This window comes from Procambarus clarkii, chromosome 5, assembly GCF_040958095.1.
Source record: "Procambarus clarkii isolate CNS0578487 chromosome 5, FALCON_Pclarkii_2.0, whole genome shotgun sequence".
Lineage (NCBI taxonomy): Eukaryota > Metazoa > Arthropoda > Malacostraca > Decapoda > Cambaridae > Procambarus > Procambarus clarkii.
The window spans coordinates 60,256,673-60,276,780 of record NC_091154.1 but is presented as its reverse complement, the minus strand read 5'-3'; the positions used below and the strand labels follow the sequence as shown (position 1 = coordinate 60,276,780).

Sequence of the window (20,108 nt, the reverse complement as noted above, 5' to 3'; positions counted from 1 at the left end):
AAATAGGAAAATTTACACTATTTCATAAACATGCTAGTTCATGACCCATAAGATATTATATGTATATGTCCTTCCCTACACGACCTCATCTAACCTGACCTAGCATATCCAAACCTGGATTTGGTTAAAGTTGGCGAAATTTATGCTATGCCACCTAAATATGACCTAATTTATGGCAATTTCCACCAAATATACCCAAATGTTGTGTATCATAGCATCACCAAAGCCCATTTTTACCTACATTTTCTCCTATTCCATCCTACCCTACACAACCTTACCTAACCTGTCCTAGCATATCCAAACCTAGATTTGGTTAAAGTCGGCGAAATTTAAGTTATCCCATATAAATTTGTCCTAATTTAAGACAATTTCCACCAAATATACCCAAAAATGTTTTGGAACATAGCACGGCCAAAGCTCATTTTAGCTGAGTTTTCACCTATTCCAACCTGCCCTAGAAAACCCTACTCAGCCTCTCCTGGCATATCCAAAGTCGGATTTGATTATAGTTGGAAAAATTTATGCCTTTCCCACCTAAATTTTACCTAATTTATGCCAATTTCCACCGAATATACCCAAATGTTTTGTATCTTAGCATAGCCAAAGTTCATTTTAGCTGAGTTTTCACCTATTCCAACCTGCCCTAGACAACCCTACCCAGCCTCTCCTGGCATATCCAAAGTCGGATTTGATTATAGTTGGCAAAATTTATGCCTTTCCCACCTAAATTTCACCTAATTTATGCCAATTTCCACCGAATATACCCAAATGTTTTGTATCTTAGCATGGTCAAAGTTCATTTCACCCAAGTTTTTCACCTATTCCATCTTACCTTACACAGCCTTACCTAACCTGACCTAGCATATCCCAAGCTAGATTTGATTAGAGTTCATGAAATTTATGCTTACTCACCTAAATTCAACCTAATTTAAGACATTTTCTACCCAATATACCCAAAATGTTTTGTTACATAGCTCAGCCAAAGACCATTTTAGCCGAGTTTTCACATATTCCAACCTACCCTCATAGCCTTACCTATCCCTGACCTAGCAGATTTGATTAAAGTTGGGGAAATTTAAGCTATCGCCATCAAATTGGAGACAATTTCCACCAAATATGCCTAAATGTTGTGTATCATAGCACAGCCAAAATCTATTTTATCCACATTTTCACCCATTCCAACTAAACCTGGACCCAACCTCAAATGCGACATATACTCAGAGTAGTGATGTTTTTTGGATATGAACCTAAATGCCCGTGCCTAACCTGCAAGAGTCTTGGAGCTTTGTTGAATATTTTATCTATTTTTCTTCGAAATCTGAAGTTTGGGATATGAACCTATCCACACTGTGCCTAACCTGCTAGGTTTTTTGTTGAACATCGTAACCATATTCATAGAAAAGTGATGTTTTGGATATGGACCTAACAGCCCCTCTCCTTTAAAACTTGGAACTGTGTTCAATATTGTAGATATAGTGTTGGGTATGTGTTTTGTTTTTACACATCAACCCAACTGTCCTGGACCTAACCTCCCTTCATCTAACTTCAAATTTATCGTAAATATGGAAGGACGTGTTGTTTGTGCATCAACCCAACCGTCCTTGACCTAACCTCCATTTATCAAACTTCAAATTTATCATAAATATGGGAGGACCGTGTTATTTGTGCATCAACCCAGCCGTCTTGGGCCTAACCTCCCTTTATCTAACTTCAAATTTATTGTATTTATGGGAAGGTGTTGTTTATGCATCAACCCAACCTCCCTGGACCTAACCTCTGATACACGAATCTTGGTTCAATATTGCATCATACTCGTACCATATTTTTTTCACATAATTCAACCATCCTCAACCTAACCTCTATTACCTGGGGGGAGGGAGGTTAATGGAAAATATGATAATAATGGGAATTTTCTCTACATCAGTTCAACTTAACCATCCTTAACCTAACCTAAGTTAGAAAGGAATATAACTCACCAAAACTATTTAATTACCATTTACCCAATTTTCCTTATCCTAACCTACAACTAGAGGGTTTAGACCCCCCTTTACCTCGAAATTATAGTATAGGGTTAAATTAGGGAATGTTGGGTTTATATGTGAAAATATATTCCTACCTTAAATATGTAGTATAATTTCGAGGTAAAGGGGGGTCTAAACCCTCTAGTTGTAGGTTAGGATAAGGAAAATTGGGTAAATGGTAATTAAATAGTTTTGGTGAGTTATATCCCTTTCTAACTTAGGTTAGGTTAAGGATGGTTAAGTTGAACTGATGTAGAGAAAATTCCCATTATTATCATATTTTCCATTAACCTCCCTCCCCCCAGGTAATAGAGGTTAGGTTGAGGATGGTTGAATTATGTTAAAAAAAATATGGTACGAGTATGATGCAATATTGAACCAAGATTCGTGTATCAGAGGTTAGGTCCAGGGAGGTTGGGTTGATGCATAAACAACACCTTCCCATAAATACAATAAATTTGAAGTTAGATAAAGGGAGGTTAGGCCCAAGACGGCTGGGTTGATGCACAAATAACACGGTCCTCCCATATTTATGATAAATTTGAAGTTTGATAAATGGAGGTTAGGTCAAGGACGGTTGGGTTGATGCACAAACAACACGTCCTTCCATATTTACGATAAATTTGAAGTTAGATGAAGGGAGGTTAGGTCCAGGACAGTTGGGTTGATGTGTAAAAACAAAACACATACCCAACACTATATCTACAATATTGAACACAGTTCCAAGTTTTAAAGGAGAGGGGCAGTTAGGTCCATATCCAAAACATCACTTTTCTTTGAATATGGTTACGATGTTTAACAAAAAACCTAGCAGGTTAGGCACAGTGCGGATAGGTTCATATCCCAAACTTCAGTTTTCGAAGAAAAATAGATAAAATATTCAACAAAGCTCCAAGACTCTTGCAGGTTAGGCACGGGCATTTAGGTTCATATCCAAAAAACATCACTACTCTGAGTATATGTCGCATCTGAGGTTGGGTCCAGGTTTAGTTGGAATGGGTGAAAATGTGGATAAAATAGGTTTTGGCTGTGCTATGAAACACAACATTTAGGCATATTTGGTAGAAATTGTCTCCAATTTGATGGCGATAGCTTAAATTTCCCCAACTTTAATCAAATCTGCTAGGTCAGGGATAGGTAAGGCTATGTAGGGTAGGTTGGAATATGTGAAAACTCGGCTAAAATGGTCTTTGGCTGAGCTATGTAACAAAACATTTTGGGTATATTGGGTAGAAATTGTCTTAAATTAGGTTGAATTTAGGTGAGTAAGCATAAATTTCACGAACTCTAATCAAATCTAGCTTGGGATATGCTAGGTCAGGTTAGGTAAGGCTGTGTAAGGTAAGATGGAATAGGTGAAAAACTTGGGTGAAATGAACTTTGACCATGCTAAGATACAAAACATTTGGGTATATTCGGTGGAAATTGGCATAAATTAGGTGAAATTTAGGTGGGAAAGGCATAAATTTTGCCAACTATAATCAAATCCGACTTTGGATATGCCAGGAGAGGCTGGGTAGGGTTGTCTAGGGCAGGTTGGAATAGGTGAAAACTCAGCTAAAATGAACTTTGGCTATGCTAAGATACAAAACATTTGGGTATATTCGGTGGAAATTGGCATAAATTTGGTAAAATTTAGGTGGGAAAGGCATAAATTTTGCCAACTATAATCAAATCCGACTTTGGATATGCCAGGAGAGGCTGAGTAGGGTTTTCTAGGGCAGGTTGGAATAGGTGAAAACTCAGCTAAAATGAGCTTTGGCCGTGCTATGTTCCAAAACATTTTTGGGTATATTTGGTGAAAATTGTCTTAAATTAGGACAAATTTATATGGGATAACTTAAATTTCGCCGACTTTAACCAAATCTAGGTTTGGATATGCTAGGACAGGTTAGGTAAGGTTGTGTAGGGTAGGATGGAATAGGAGAAAATGTAGGTAAAAATGGGCTTTGGTGATGCTATGATACACAACATTTGGGTATATTTGGTGGAAATTGCCATAAATTAGGTCATATTTAGGTGGCATAGCATAAATTTCGCCAACTTTAACCAAATCCAGGTTTGGATATGCTAGGTCAGGTTAGATGAGGTCGTGTAGGGAAGGACATATACATATAATATCTTATGGGTCATGAACTAGCATGTTTATGAAATAGTGTAAATTTTCCTATTTGGGGTTCGAGCTATATGGCCAACTCATGTAATGTATGGACAGAGGTGTTATAGGCTTGTATGTGAGGATATGGGATGCTCATATTTTGTTAGTTTAGCTTTTACTAGGTTGAATTTAGGTAAATTTGTGAAGTATAAGTATATTTTTTTTATAGATTTTGATGAATTTAGGTTTTGATAGCATGCATTTTTGATAAGATATAGCAAATTTTCTTAAAATTATCATATAAAATACTGACTTCACCAAACCTAACATAACTAAGGCTAGAATAAATAAGTCTGTTAGATGGTTTGCATAAATATATATGGGTGGCCTGATTGGAGAGGATGTAACAAGGAATGTATTACAAACAATGGACATATGTTAGATGAATAGTTTAGCACTGATAATGTTGAAATATTAATGGAAAATGAATGTGTTAATAATAGCGCTCATCGGAAGTCATATGTACCTTTTTAATATGTGAAATTCTGATTTTTGGGGAGTTGGTTGAACTCAGCATATTGTAATTAATGTCCTAAATATACCTAGAAAAATATCTTGCAAATTGTGTATTGTTTGACCCAGTTGGTTGTGTTTGTATTTGTACATATATTGCACAATTAATATACTTGTGTATTGATTGTGTAGATTATATATTTTGCAGAAGTCGTATGATTATTGCAATTATGTATTGATGATATTTCAATAAATTGTGTATTGTTTTGTGCAAGTCGTATGTATTAATTGTATATGTATTTGTGGAAATTTTCTAGTTGTGTATTTAATGAATATGTGCTAGTTATGTATTGTTCAGTTGTGTATTGATTTTATTTTTGAGCAAGTTGTGTAAATGTCGCAATTGTATTTGTGTAAATCGTGTATTTATGCTAGTTGTGTATTTTCATATTTGGGGTAGTTATGTATTGTACGTATTTGTGCTAGATATGTATTTGTGAAAGTTGTGTAATAATTATGAAAGATGTGTAATATTTGTGAAAGTTGTTTATTAATTGCGCATGTTGTGTAATTGCATATGGACGAATTGTTTATTTATACCTTTGTGTATTTATTGTCATTGTGCAAATCGAGAAATTATATAGCAAGTTTTATTGTATTAATTGTGCAAAGATGTACAATAATTACACAAATTGTGCAATAATTGTACATGTTTTATAATAATTTTTGTACTAATAGTGCATTTATGCAAGTTGTGTTTTTAATTTGTTGACGTGGAACTGGTGCAACTGTATTTTTGTGTGCAAATTGTGTATTTTGTGTAAGCTCTGTAATCTGAAAAAAATGACCCTAGTGGTGTAAATGTATTTGGTTTATGAGACAATGTATGAGTATTTTGTGAAAATTATGTTTGTGGAATTGTGTAATTTTAGTGAAAGCGCATTTTTGATTGTCTAAATGCATAAGCATTTTGATATATTTGTACAAATATCATACTTTCTGTAAATGTTATAATCTGAGTATACATGCAATATTGTGTAAATGGCATATTTTGGGTGAAACTGGCATCTTTTGTATGTAAATGTCATATTTTTGTCTATAAATGACATATTTTTGTGTGATGGTATATTTTGAGTGTAAATAATATATTTTGTGCATAAATGGCATATTTGGCGTGCAACTGCTGTATTTTCTGTGTATGGCATAAATCACATCTGATTAATGGGGGAAATGGTGGCACAAAACTAGACTATTCTCTATGAATGTATGGGTTGTGGAGTATGTGTAGGTATGTATGCATGTATTTGCGACTGTTGGTTTAGAAACAAGTTAGCTGATTTGTGTAGCAAAACTAGGATTTTTTATTTTCGAGGTGTAGAAATGATTAGCTTATGAATATAGTGGCTAGCATCCAGCTGAGTTGCTAGATGGATGAATTGAGGTGCGACATTTGGATAGCTATTTGATGGATGTGAGGATAGTTGACTAGCCTATGAACACAGCTACTAATCCGCTGTGCTGCCAGATGTGTGGTGGCTACTTGTGGATTATAGTAGAATATCTAGCAATAGGGTTTCATAATTGCTGTTGTGTATAAAACAAGAATGACAGCTATTTATTAAAACTATTATTGTACACTAATACTTTAAGTGGGTTCCCTTGGTTGCTTTAAGCATAGGGTGGACATGAATATGAATGAGATTGGGTGGAAATATATAGGAGCTGCCTCGTATGGGCCAATAGGACTTTTGCAGTTACCTTTATTCTTATGTTCAACTCACCTGCTATGCTGCCAGATGTACGATTCTACAAAAAATCGCGGTACGACATTTGGGTTGCTGTTATACTTTTGCACTTATCACCGAATAATAATTACAGTTGTGGATAATTAAAATGTATATTCTTAAACCAGGTCATCTTACCTGTCATGATGCCAGACGTACGATTCTGCTCAAATAGCGGTATGACATTGGGTTGCTATTCTAGTTTTGAACTTATCACTGAATAATGAATACAGTTGTGAATGACTAAAATGTATATTCTTAAACCTCTGATTAGGTTAGGTGGGGATGGTTAGTCTAGTCATTTTTTGATTAATAATAACATCAAATACAGTACATATACAGGTAGGAAGCTAAAGGCCGCATTGGCCATCTGGTGACGTCATACATAGTTGACCAGTCAGGTGCTGTAATACCTTGACACCTATATGCTAATGGCCAGTAATACCTTATCCCTATACCTGAGGTCGCTTTTCACGATGTCACTAAACAACAACAATAACTGGTCTGAAGAATGTATTTGTTTGTTATATATAATAAGTTGGGTTAGGTTAGGTTAGGATAGTTTGATAGGGTTTATGAATAACAGAAAATATAAGCAATGAGCGAAAATACGAGCTATTGTAGCTAAATATCAACTTTGATGAAGCACAGAGTATAGGTGAGGTATTAAGCCAGATTAAGAGTTCACACTTATGTGTGTACCTCCTGGGATCCGCATTTAGTGCGCCTCGCGCCGCAGAAGGCCATATTTTAAAACATGAGAGGCTTGCTTTTACTGAATGAGTTTTTTTTATTTGTTATATGCCACAGTAAGGTGTGGGAGGTATGTTTTGAGCGAATGTGAGACGTGTATGCGGTTAAGGACAATATTGGTTTACTACTGAACACGCATTGAAATCACCAATGCCCAGGGCTCTGTTTTTTTCATATAAACGACTGATAGCAGATTTTTCATTTTATTTTTTGCCCTATGCATAATAAACGATCCTTCAAGAAAGATTGTCAAAGCTCAAATTACATTCTCTAGAAAGACGAAGAAGAAGAAATAGGGGTGACATAATAGAGGTGTGACTGAATGGTTATAGTAAAGGGGAATATTAATAACTTATTAAACGTATCAGCATGAAACAGAACAGGAATGAATTGGATTGGTTTTTTAGATTTAGGAAAATACCTGGGTAAATACAGGTAACAGGGGAAGAACTCGAAAAATACACAAATAACTTCTTGCAGTGCTGCTCCCCTTTTGTTTCATGCAATGGCCGATGGTTGGAAGTAAATAGGAAATTTAAAATAGTTTAGGGTTGATGGTATTTTACATTAGGTTTCAGGGTTACTGTTGTATCACAAAATACACGACTCATAGACCGGCTTTTTAATCCCCTTGATCGTGCCTGTGCAGGAACGCTCAGCGGCTAGCTGGTGACGTCATTAACCATTGGTTATGTCTGTGCAAGGTCGCCGGGGTAACGGAATTTGGATGCGCCAGGGACCGGCATTTTAATCCTCTTGAGCTTAATGGTAGGGGTCATAGAGCGACTTGTAGAAAAAAATTCAAGAAAACCCCTGCGCCAATGACCGGCATGGAGAAAAAAATTCAAGAAAACCCCATGCGCCAATGACCGGCATGGGAAAAAAATTAAGAAAACCCCATGCGCCAATGACAGGCATGGGAAAAAATTTGAGAAAACCCCATGCGCCAATGACAGGCATGGGAAAATATTTGAGAAAACCCCATGCGCCAATGACCGGCATGGGAAAAAAGCAAAATTGCCGGTCATTGGGACCTTTTCCACTACTTTCCTGAGCCTATTGGGCTCTATCATATCTACACTTGAAACTGTGTATGGAGTCAGCCTCCACCACATTACTTCCTAATGCATTCCATTTGTCAACCACTCTGACACTAAAAAAGTTTTTTCTAATATCTCTATGGCTCATTTGGGCACTCAGTTTCCACCTGTGTCCCCTAGTGTGTGTGCCCCTTGTGTTAAATAGCCTGTCTTTATCAACCCTGTCGATACCCTTGAGAATCTTGAATGTGGTGATCATGTCCCCCCTAACTCTTCTGTCTTCCAACGAAGTGAGGTTTAATTCCCGTAGTCTCTCCTCGTAGCTCATACCTCTCAGCTCAGGTACTAGTCTGGTGGCAAACCTTTGAACCTTTTCCAGTTTAGTCTTATGCATGACTAGATACGGAATCCATGCTGGAGCCGCATACTCCAGGATTGGTCTGACATATGTGTTATATAATGTTCTGAAAGATTCCTTACACAAGTTTCTAAAGGCCGTTCTTATGTTAGCCAACCTGGCATATGCTGCTGATGTTATCCTCTTGATATGAGCTTCAGGGGACAGATCTGGCGTGATATCAACCCCCAGGTCTTTCTCTCTCTCTCTGACTCTTGAAGTATTTTATCTCCCAAATGATACCTTGTTTCTGGTCTCCTGCTTCCTACCCCTATCTTCATTACATTACATTTCCTTGGGTTAAACTCTAATAGCCATTTGTTCGACCATTCCTGCAGCTTGTCCAGGTCTTCTTGAAGCCTCAAGCTGTCCTCCTCTGTCTTAATCCTTCTCATAATTTTGGCGTCGTCAGCAAACATTGTGAGGAATGAGTCTATACCCTCTGAGAGATCATTTACGTATATCAGAAACAGGATAGTTCCGAGTACAGAGCCCTGTGGGACTCCACTGGTGACTTCACGCCATTCTGAGGTCTCACCCCTCACTGTAACTCTCTGCTTCCTATTGCTTAGGTACTCCCTTATCCACTGGAGCGCCTTACCAGTTACTCCTGCCTGTTTCTCCAGCTAATGCATCAACCTTTCATGGGGTACTGTGTCAAAGGCTTTCCGACAGTCCAAAAAAATGCAGTCCGCCCATCCTTCTCTTTCTTGCTTAATCTTTGTCACCGGATCGTAGAATTCTAACAAGCCTGTAAGGCAAAATTTACCCTCCCTGAACCCATGTTGATGGGTTGTCACGAAGTCTCTTCTCTCCAAGTGTGTTACTAGGTTTTTTCTCACAATCTTCTCCATCACCTTGCATGGTATACAAGTTAAGGACACTGGCCTGTAGTTCAGTGCCTCTTGTCTGTCACCCTTTTTGTATATTGGTACTACATTAGCAGTCTTCCATATTTCTGGTAGGTCTCCCGTTTCCAGTGACCTATTATACACTATGGAGAGTGGCAAGCAAAGTGCTCCTGCACACTCTTTCAATACCCATGGTGAGATTCCGTTCGGCCCAACAGCTTTTCTCACATCCAGCTCATATAGGTGTTTCTTGACCTCATCTCTTGTAATTTCGAATCTTTCCAAGGTCACCTGGTTTGCTGCCACCTCTCCTATCGCCATGACTTCTTCCTGTTCTATTGTAAAGACCTCCTGGAACCTTTTGTTGAGTTCTTCACACACCTCTTTGTCATTCTCTGTGTACCTGTCCTCGCCCACCCTAAGTTTCAGCACCTGTTCCTTCACTGTTGTCTTCCTCCTGATGTGACTGTGTAGTAGCTTTGGCTCGGTCTTGGCTTTATTAGCTATATCATTTTCATACCTTTTCTCAGCTGCTCTTCTCACACTAACATATTCGTTCCTGGTTCTCTGGTATCTCTCTCTACTTTCTGGTGTTCTTTTATTACGGAAGTTCCTCCATGCCCTATTGTTCAGCTCCTTTGCTTTCATACATTCCCTATTAAACCATGGATTCTTCCTTTGCTTCTCTGTTTTTTGCTGTAGGGCTGGGACAAACCTGCTAACAGCCTCCTGACATTTTTGGGTGACATAGTCCATCATGTCTTGTACGGACTTGGTTATGAGTTCTGTGTCCCAATGTATATCCCATAGGAATTTATTCATCTCCTCATAGTTTCCCTTTCAGTACGCCAGCCCTTTGTTTCCCAGTTCTTTTTTGGGGGTGATAATTCCTAGCTCAACCAGGTACTCAAAGCTCAATACACTATGATCACTCATTCCCAAGGGGGCTTCCAACTTAACTTCCCTTATATCCGACTCATTTAGGGTAAATATCAGGTCAAGCAAGGCTGGTTCATCCCCTCCTCTCATTCTTGTCGGTCCCTTGACGTGTTGACTTAGAAAGTTTCTTGTTGCCACATCCAGCAGCTTAGCTCACCATGTGTCTGGGCCTCCATGTGGGTCTCTGTTCCCCCAATCTATCTTCCCATGGTTGAAGTCTCCCATGATTCGTAGTCTGGATCCGTTCCTGCTAGCCACAGAAGCTGCTCTCTCTATTATATTGATGGTGGCCAAGTTGTTTCTATCATATTCCTGTCTGGGTCTTCTGTCATTCGGTGGGGGGTTATATATGACTACTACTATAATTTTCTGTCCTCCAGTTGCTATGGTGCCTGATATGTAATCACTGAAAACTTCACAGTTCTGAATTACCATCTCTTCGAAATTCCAACCTTCTCTTATTAGCAAAGCTACACCATCTCCTCCTCTCCCTTCTCTCTCTTTCCTCACTACATAGTAGCCCTGTGGAAACACTGCATTTGTTATGGTTTTCGTTAGCTTTGTTTCTGTGAGTGCTATTATGTCTGAGTTTTCTTCTCGTGTCCATTCTCCGAGTTCACTTGTTTTATTTGTAATCCCATCTATGTTAGTGTACATTGCCTTGAAGCTCACTTTCTTCTGTTCATTTTCTTGTCCCTTTCTTGGCGAGCATTCTGCTGGTGTGGGAAGCTGTTTCGTGGGTGAGAAGGTCTGTGGGTCTCAGAGGATTTTAGGGTGGGGGGTACGTGTTTAAGGGAAGGGGGGACAGGTAGGGTGTGGCTTAAATTAAGGAGATAGGGGGGACATGGAGGATACGGGGTGAGGAGGGATAGGGAGGGTATGGGATGAAGGGGGAGAAGGGGAAAGGCGGGAGGGGGGATATGATGGGAATGGGGAAGGGGTGACAGGGTCAGAATGGGGTGGGGGGGGAGGGAGGGATGGGTGGGGGCAGGTAGGGTAAGGGGAAGAGAGGGTTTCTATGCAGAGGGGGGTGGTGGTGTTTCCCTCCCCTCTGGTGTTCCTGGGATGCTTGTTTTGGGTTCCCCTCTTGTCTCTGGGACTGTTGTGTTGGGGGCTGTGCTTTCCTGGTTTGCTCCTCTCTCCCTGTGCTTCCTCCTTGCCTCTGCTGCCCTGGCTTTCTCTTCCTTCGTCCTATCCCTCTGCAGGAATACTTTTTTGTATCCCTCCACATACTGCAGACGACTCTTCCTTTCGAGAATATCCTCCTTCGTGGTTTCATTTGTAAACATCACCTTTACAAGTCGGTTTCTGTCCTTGTTGTGCCAGCCCTACCTGAAAACCTTCTCAATGCTTTGTTCCGCCCCTTCCATCTGTAACTCCTTCAGCAGCCCATGTACTGCCTCTCTATCCTTGCTATTCCATTCTTGCCTGTTGGATCCTTCCTGTTCTTTGATGCCTACAACTACCACTGATCTTTTTCTCTCCAGCAGCTGAGTGGTGCACCTTGCTTTTTCTGTGAGGTAGCTGCTTGCATGGCTACCTCCCTCATTGTGTCCATTGCTTCTGAGCTCTTTTTCAGTCTTTCCGCAAATGTTTCAGGTACAGAGGCATTTCCTTCCAATGCAACATACCCACCTTCCCTTTGGATGATAATCTGATGCTCGGTCTCTTTATTTTTCTCTGTGAGGGATTTGATCTCCTCCCTTGCTGATGTCAGCTCACTTTGCAGGTTGTTAATTGTAATCCACATTTCATGTATCTCCCTCCTGAATTCCTCCAGAACTTGGGTTAACATTTCCTTCGCTTGGTCACTTTGGCTGTTCCCTGTGTCCCAGCTGCGTCCTCCTGCCATTTTGCCCCTTGTCAAGAGAGAGAGAGCAAGAGAGCAAGAGAGAGAGAGCAAGAGAGAAAGAGGAAGAGAGAGAGAAAGAGAGAGAGAGAGAGAGAGAGAGAGAGAGAGAGAGAGAGAGAGAGAGAGAGAGAGAGAGAGAGAGAGAGAGAGAGAGAGAGAGAGAGAGAGAGAGAGAGAGAGAGAGAGAGAGAGAGAACAGAGAGACCGTGTGTGTGTGTGCATGTGTGCGCGTGTGATGGGGGTGAAGAGGAGGTGGGTGAGGTGTTGTCTTCAGAACAAAGCAGGTAAGAGAGTGGGTAAGAAAGGGGGTAAGAAAGGGAGTGGATTATGAGTGAAGTTTTATCCCCTTTCCACGAAAAGGTGTTAATCCCTTCTAGCCTGACTGGACGTATATGTGTGTGTGTGTGCGCATGCATGTGTGCTTGTGTTTGTTTTTGCGTGTGTGTGCGCATGCATGTGTGCTTGTGTTTGTTTTTGCGTGTGTGTGCGTGTGTGCTTGCAAACGTACATGTGCGTACGTGCATGCGTGTGTTACGGGGGTCCCGTAAAATGTCAACCTCTACCCAAAATGAGCCACTTTGATATACTGAACAAGAATTTGGTAATATTTTACCTCCGTACACCTGAAGAATTGAGTGTGAAGTGTGCATGTGTACAGACCTGTACAGACAGTGTGAAGGTGCATGTGTACAGACGAGGAGAGAGATGTCTGTACACATGCGCTAGGACCTGTACAGGACTTATAGAGCCCATAACATTGTGTCAACAAACATCTTCTCTAACAGAGGCCGGCTTCAACCCGTCCCTGGCGAAGGCCAGCTTGTGCCTTCCTCAGCCACGATACTTGCCTCTTCCTCCTGACAACCAGCACGGTAAGTCCTTGCTTCACAGTGAGTCCTTGCTTCACGGTGAGTCCTTGCTTCACAGTGAGTCCCTTGCTTCACGGTGAGTCCTTGCTTCATGGTGAGTCCTTGCTTCACAGTAAGTCCTTGCTTAATGGTGAGTCTTTGCTTCACAGTGAGTCCTTGCTTCACGGTGAGTCTTTGCTTCACAGTGATTCCTTGCTTCACGGTGAGCCCTTGCTTCACAGTGAGTCCCTTGCTTCACGGTGAGTCCTTGCTTCACGGTGAGTCCTTGCTTCACAGTGAGTCCTTGCTTCACAGTGAGTCCCTTGCATCACAGTGAGTACTTGCTTCACAGTGACTCCCTTGCATCACGGTGAGTCCATGCTTAACAATGAGTCCCTTGCTTCACAGTGAGTCCTTGCTTCACTGTGAGTCCTTGCTTCACAGAGAGTCCCTTGCTTCATAGTGAGTCCCTTGCTTCACGGTGAGTACTTGCTTCAAAGTGAGCCCCTTGCTTCACAGTAAGTCCTTCCTTCACAGTGAGTCCTTGCTTCACAGTGAGTTCCTAGCTTTACAGTGAGTCCTTGCTTCACAGTGAGTCCCTTGCTTCAGAGTGAGTCTTTGCTTCACAGTGAGTCCCTTGCTTCACGGTGAGTCCTTGCTTCACAGTGAGTCCCTTGCTTCACAGTGAGTCCCTTGCTTCACAGTGAGTCCCTTGCTTTACAGTGAGTCCTTGCTTCATGGTGAGTCCTTGCTTCACGGTTAGTCCTTGCTTCACAGTGAGTCCTTGCTTCACGGTTAGTCCTTGCTTCACAGTGAGTCCTTGCTTCACAATGAGTTCCTTGCTTCACAGTGAGTCCTTGCTTCACGGTTAGTCCTTGCTTCACAGTGAGTCCTTGCTTCACAATGAGTCCCTTGCTTCACAGTGAGTCCTTGCTTCACGGTTAGTCCTTGCTTCACAGTGAGTCCCTTGCTTCATAGTCTCCCTTCCTTCACAGTCAATGCTGATACTAATAGTAGAGTGTCAGCCAGCTGGGTGATAATAGAGTGTCACCCATCTGGGTGATAGTAGAGTGTCAGCCAGCTGGGTGATAGTAGAGTGTCAGCCAGCTGGGTGATAATAGAGTGTCACCCATCTGGAGGATAGTAGGGTGTCAGCCAGCTGGGTGATAGTAGAGTGTCAGCCAGCTGGGTGATAATAGAGTGTCACCCACCTGGGTGATAGTAGGGTGTCAGCCAGCTGGGTGATAGTAGAGAGTCAGCCAGCTGGGTGATAAGTAGGGTGTCAGCCAGCTGGGTGATAGTAGAGAGTCAGCCAGCTGGGTGATAGTAGGGTGTCAGCCAGCTGGGTGATAGTAGAGAGTCAGCCAGCTGGGTGATAGTAAGGTGTCAGCCAGCTGGGGTGACAGTAGGGTGTCAGCCAGCTGGGGTGACAGTAGGGTGTCAGCCAGCTGGAGTGATAATAGGGTGTCAGCCAGCTGGGTTATAGTAGAGTGTCAGCCAGCTGGGTGATAGTAGAGTGTCAGCCAGCTGGGTGATAGTAGGGTGTCAGCCAGCTGGGTGATAGTAGGGTGTCAGCCAGCTGGAGTGATAGTAGGGTGTCAGCCAGCTGGGTGATAGTAGGGTGTCAGCAAACTGGGGTGATAATAGATTGTCAGCCAGCTGGGTGATAGTAGAGTGTCAGCCAGCTGGGTGATAGTAGAGTGTCAGCCAGCTGGGTGATAGTAGGGTGTCAGCCAGCTGGGTGATAATAGGGTGTCAGCCAGCTGGAGTGATAGTAGGGTGTCAGCCAGCTGGGTGATAGTAGAGTGTCAGCCAGCTGGGTGATAGTAGGGTGTCAGCCAGCTGGGGTGATAATAGGGTGTCAGCCAGCTGGAGTGATAGTAGGGTGTCAGCCAGCTGGGTTATAGTAGAGTGTCAGCCAGCTGGGTGATAGTAGGGTGTCAGCCAGCTGGGTGATAGTAGAGTGTCAGCCAGCTGGGTGATAGTAGGGTGTCAGCCAGATGGGTGATAGTAGGGTGTCAGCCAGCTGGGGTGAGAGTAGGGTGTCAGCAAACTGGGGTGATAATAGAGTGTCAGCCAGCTGGGGTTATAGTAGGGTGTCAGCCAGCTAGGGTTATCGTAGAGTGTCAGCCAGCTGGGGTGATGGTAGGGTGTCCGCCAGCTGGGGTGATAGTAGGGTGTCAGCCAGCTGGGGTTATAGTAGAGTGTCAGCCAGCTGGGTAATAGTTGAGTGTCAGCCAGCTGGGGTGATAGTAGGGTGTCAGCCAGCTGGGGTGATAGTAGGGTGTCAGCCAGCTAGGGTTATAGTAGAGTGTCAGCCAGCTGGGGTGATAGTAGGGTGTCAGCCAGCTGGGGTGATAGTAGGGTGTCAGCCAGCAGGGTGATAGTGAAGTGTCAGCCAGCTGGGTGATAGTAGGGTGTCAGCCAGCTGGGGTGATACTAGAGTGCCAGCCAGCTGGGGTGATAGTAGGGTGTCAGCAAGCTGGGGTGATAGTAGAGTGTCAGCCAGCTGAGGTAATAGTAGGGTGTCAGCCAGCTGGGGTTATAGTAGAGTGTCAGCCAGCTGGGGTGATAGTAGAGTGTCAGCCAGCAAGGGTGATAGTAAGGTGTCAGCCAGCTAGGGTGATAGTAGAGTGTCAGCCAGCCGGGGTGATAGAATAGTGTCAGCCAGCTGGGGTGATAGTAGGGTGTCAGCAAGGTGGGGTGATAGTAGAGTGTCAACCAGCTGGGGTTATAGTAGGGTGTCAGCCAGCTAGGGTTATAGTAGAGTGTCAGCCAGCTGGGGTGATAGTAGGGTGTCAGCCAGCAGGGGTGATAGTAGAGTGTCACCCAGCTTGGGTAATAGTAGGGTGTCAGCCAGCTGGGGTGATAGTAAAGTGTCAGCCAGCTGGGGGGCTAGTAGGGTGTCAGCCATATAGGGTGATAGTAGAGTGTCAGCCAGCTGCGGTGATAGTATGTTGTCAGCCAGCTAGGGTGATAGTAAAGTGTCAGCCAGCAGGGGTGATAGTAGGGTGTCAGCCAGCTAGGGTGATAGTAGAGTTTCAGCCAGCAGGGTGATAGCAGGGTGTCAGCCAGCTGGGTGATAGTAGAGTGTCAGCCAGCTGGGTGATAGTAGGGTATCAGCCAGCTGGGTGATAGTAGAGTGTCAGCCAACTGGGTGATAGTAGAGTATCAGCCAACTGGGTGATAGTAGGGTATCAGCCAGCTGGGTGATAGTAGAGTGTCAGCCAACTGGGTGATAGTCGAGTGTCAGCCAGCTGGGTGATAGTATAGTATCAGCCAACTGGGTGATAGTAGGGTGTCAGCCAGCTGTGTGATAGTAGAGTGCCAACCTGCTGGGTGATAGTAGAGTGTCAGGAAGCTGGGGTGATAGTAGGGTATCAGCCAGCTGGGGTGATAGTAGAGTGTCAGTCAGCAAGGGTGATACTAGGGTGTCAGACAGCTAGGGTGATAGTAGAGTGTCAGCCAGCTGGGGTGATAGTAGGGTGTCAGTCAGCTGGGGTAATAGTAGAGTGTCAGCCAGCTGGGGTGATAGTAGAGTGTCAGCCACCTGGGCTGATAGTAGAGTGTCAGCCAGCTAGGGTGATAGTAGAGTGTCAGCCAGCTGGGGTGATTGTAGGGTGTCAGCCAGCTAGGGTGATAGTAGATTGTCAGCCAGCTGGGTGATAGTAGGGTGTCAACCAGCTGGGTGATAGTAGACTGTCAGCAAGCTGGGTGATAGTAGGGTGTCAGCCAGCTGGGTGATAGTAGAGTGTCAGCCAGCTGGGTGATAGTAGGGTCTCAGCCAGCTGGGTGATAGTAGGGTCTCAGCCAGCTGGGTAATAGTAGAGTGTAAGCCAGCTGGGTGATAGTAGAGTGTAAGACTGCTGGGGTGATAGTAGGGTGTCAGCCAGCTGGGGTGATAGTAAAGTGTCAGCCAGCTGGGGGGATAGTAGGGTGTCAGCCATCTAAGGTGATAGTAGAGTGTCAGCCAGCTGCGGTGATAGTTTGGTGTCAGCCAGCTAGTGTGATAGTAAAGTGTCAGCCAGCTGGGGTGATAGTAGGGTGTCAGCCAGCTAGGGTGATAGAGTTTCAGCCAGCAGGGTGATACCAGGGTGTCAGCAAGCTGGGTGATAGTAGAGTGTCAGCCAGCTGGGTGATAGTAGGGTGTCAGCCAGCTGGGTGATAGTAGAGTGTCAGCCAGCTGGGTGATAGTAGGGTATCAGCCAGCTGGGTGATAGTAGAGTGTCAGCCAACTGGGTGATAGTAGGGTGTCAGCCAGCTGTGTGATAGTAGAGTGCCAACCTGCTGGGTGATAGTAGAGTGTCAGCAAGCTGGGGTGATAGTAGGGTATCAGCCAGCTGGGGTGATAGTAGAGTGTCAGTCAGCAAGGGTGATACTAGGGTGTCAGCCAGCTAGGGTGATAGTAGAGTGTCAGCCAGCTGGGGTGATAGTAGGGTGTCAGTCAACTGGGGTAATAGTAGACTGTCAGCCAGCTGGGGTGATAGTAGAGTGTCAGCCACCTGGGCTGATAGTTGAGTGTCAGCCAGCTAGGGTGATAGTAGAGTGTCAGCCAGCTTGGGTGATAGTAGGGTGTCAGCCAGCTAGGGTGATAGTAGATTGTCAGCCAGCTGGGTGATAGTAGGGTCTCAGCCAGCTGGGTGATAGTAGAGTCTCAGCCAGCTGGGTGATAGTAGAGTGTCAGCCAGCTGGGTGATAGTAGGGTGTCAGCCAGCTGGGTGATAGTAGAGTGTAAGCCTGCTGGGTGATAGTAGAGTGTCAGCCATCTGGGTGACAGTAGAGTGTCAGCCAGCTGGGGGTGATAGTAGGGTGTCAGCCGGCTGGGGTGATAGTAGAGTATCAGCCAGCTGGGGGTGATAGTAGGGTGTCAGCGGGTTGGGGTGATAGTAGAGTGTCAGCCAGCTGGGAGTTAGTAGAGTTACAGCCATCTAGGATGATAGTAGAGTGTCAGCCAGCTGGGGTGATAGTAGGGTGTCAGTCATCTGGGGTGATAGTAGGGTGTCAGCCAGCTGGGGTGATAGTAGAGTGTCAACCAGCTAGGGTGATAGTAGAGTGTCAGCCAGCTGGGGTTATAGTAGAGTGTCAGCCAGCAAGGGTGATAGTAGAGATTCAGCCAGCTTGGGTGATAGTAGGGTATCAGCCAGCTTGGGTGATAGTAGGGATTCAGCCGGCTAGGGTGATAGTAGAGTGTCAGCCAGCTGGGGTGATAGTAGAGTGTCAGCCAGCTGGGTAATAGTAGAGTGTAAGCCTGCTTGGTGATAGTAGAGTGTCAGTCAGCTAGGGTGATAGAAGGGTGTCAGCCAGCAAGGGTGATAGTAGAGTGTCAGCCAGCTGGGGTGATAGTAGAGTGTCAGCCAGCAAGGTTGATAGTAGAGTGTCAGCAAGCTGGGGTGATAGTAGAATGTCAGTCAGCTAGGGTGATAGATGAGTGTTAGCCAGACGGGGTGATAGTAGAGAGTCAGTCAGATGGGGTGATAGTAGAGTGTCAGCCAGCTGGGGTGATTGTAGGGTGTCAGTCAGCTAGAGTGATAGTAGAGTGTCAGCCAGCTGGGGTGATAGTAGAGTGTCAGCCAGCTGGGGAGATAGTAGAGTGTCAGTCAGCTGGGGTGATAGTAGGGTGTCAGTCAGCTAGGGTGATAGTAGAGTGTCAGCCAGCAGGGGTGATAGTAGAGTGTCAGCCAGCTGGGTGACAGTAGAGTGTCAGCCTGCTGGGTGATAGTAGAGTGTCAGTCAGCTGGGGTGATAGTAGGGTGTTAGCCAGCTAGGGTGATAGTAGAGTCTCAGCCAGCTGGGGTGATAGTAGAGTGTCAGCTAGCTGAGTGATAGTAGAGTGTCAGCCTGCTGGGTGACAGTAGAGTGTCAGTCAGCTGGGGTGATAGTAGGGTATCAGCCAGCTGGGTGATAGTAGACTGTCAGGCTGCTGGGTGATAGTAGAGTGTCAGTCAGCTAGGGTGATAGTAGGGTGTCAGCCAGCTAGGGTGATAGTAGAGCGTCAGCCAGCTGGGGTGATAGTAGAGAAGTCAGTTAGCTGGGTGAAAGTAGAATGTCAGCCAGCTAGGGTGATAGTAGAGTGTCAGCCAGCTAGGGTGATAGAAGAGTGTTAGCCAGCCGGGGTGATAGTAGAGAGTCAGTCAGCTGGGGTGATAGTAGAGTGTCAGCCAGCTGGGGTGATAGTAGAGAAGTCAGTTAGCTGGGTGAAAGTAGAATGTCAGCCAGCTAGGGTGATAGTAGAGTGTCAGCCAGCTAGGGTGATAGAAGAGTGTTAGCCAGCCGGGGTGATAGTAGAGAGTCAGTCAGCTGGGGTGATAGTAGAGTGTCAGCCAGCTGGGGTGATAGTAGGGTGTCAGTCAGCTAGGGTGATAGTAGAGTGTCTCCCAGATGGGGTCATAGTAGAGTGTCAGCCAGCTGGGGTGATAGTAGTGTGTCAGCCAGCTTGGGTGATAGTAGGGTGTCAGCCAGCTAGGGTGATAGTAGAATGTCAGCAAGCTGGGGTGATAGTAGGGTGTCAGCCAGCTAGGGTGATAGCAGAGTGTCAGCCAGCTGGAGTGATAGTAGAGTGTCAGCCAGCTGGGTGATAGTAGAGTGTCAGCCTGCTGGGTGATAGTAGAGTGTCAGTCAGATGGGGTGATAGCAGGGTGTCTGCAAGCTGGGTGATAGTAGAGTGTCAGCCAGCTGGGTGATAGTAGGGTGTCAGCCAGCTAGGTGATAGTAGAGTGTCAGCCAGCTGGGGTGATAGTAGAGTGTCAGCCAGCTGGGTGTTAGTAGAGTGTCAGCCTGCTGGGTGATAGTAGAGTGTCAGTCAGCTGGGGTGATAGCAGGGTGTCAGCCAGCTGGGTGATAGTAGAGTGTCAGCCTGCTGGGTAATAGTAGAGTGTCAGTCAGATAGGTGATAGTAGGGTGTCAGCAAGCTAGGGTGATAGTAGAGTGTCAGCCAGCTGGGGTGATAGAAGTGTCAGCTAGCTGGGTGATAGTAGAGTGTCAGCCTGCTGGGTGATAGTAGAGTGTCAGTCAG

General features: G+C 44.5%; 1 protein-coding gene across 1 annotated transcript in view; it reads left to right on the top strand.

Moving 5' to 3' along the window:
* Positions 1-13,032: 13,032 nt before the first annotated feature.
* LOC138352299 (galactoside alpha-(1,2)-fucosyltransferase 1-like) overlaps positions 13,033-20,108 on the top strand; it is a 115,043-nt gene continuing 107,967 nt past the window's right edge. Inside the window, exon 1 of the mRNA XM_069304674.1 lies at positions 13,033-13,120. The gene's annotated coding sequence lies outside the window, so the exon portion shown is untranslated. The remainder of the gene's footprint in view (positions 13,121-20,108) is intronic.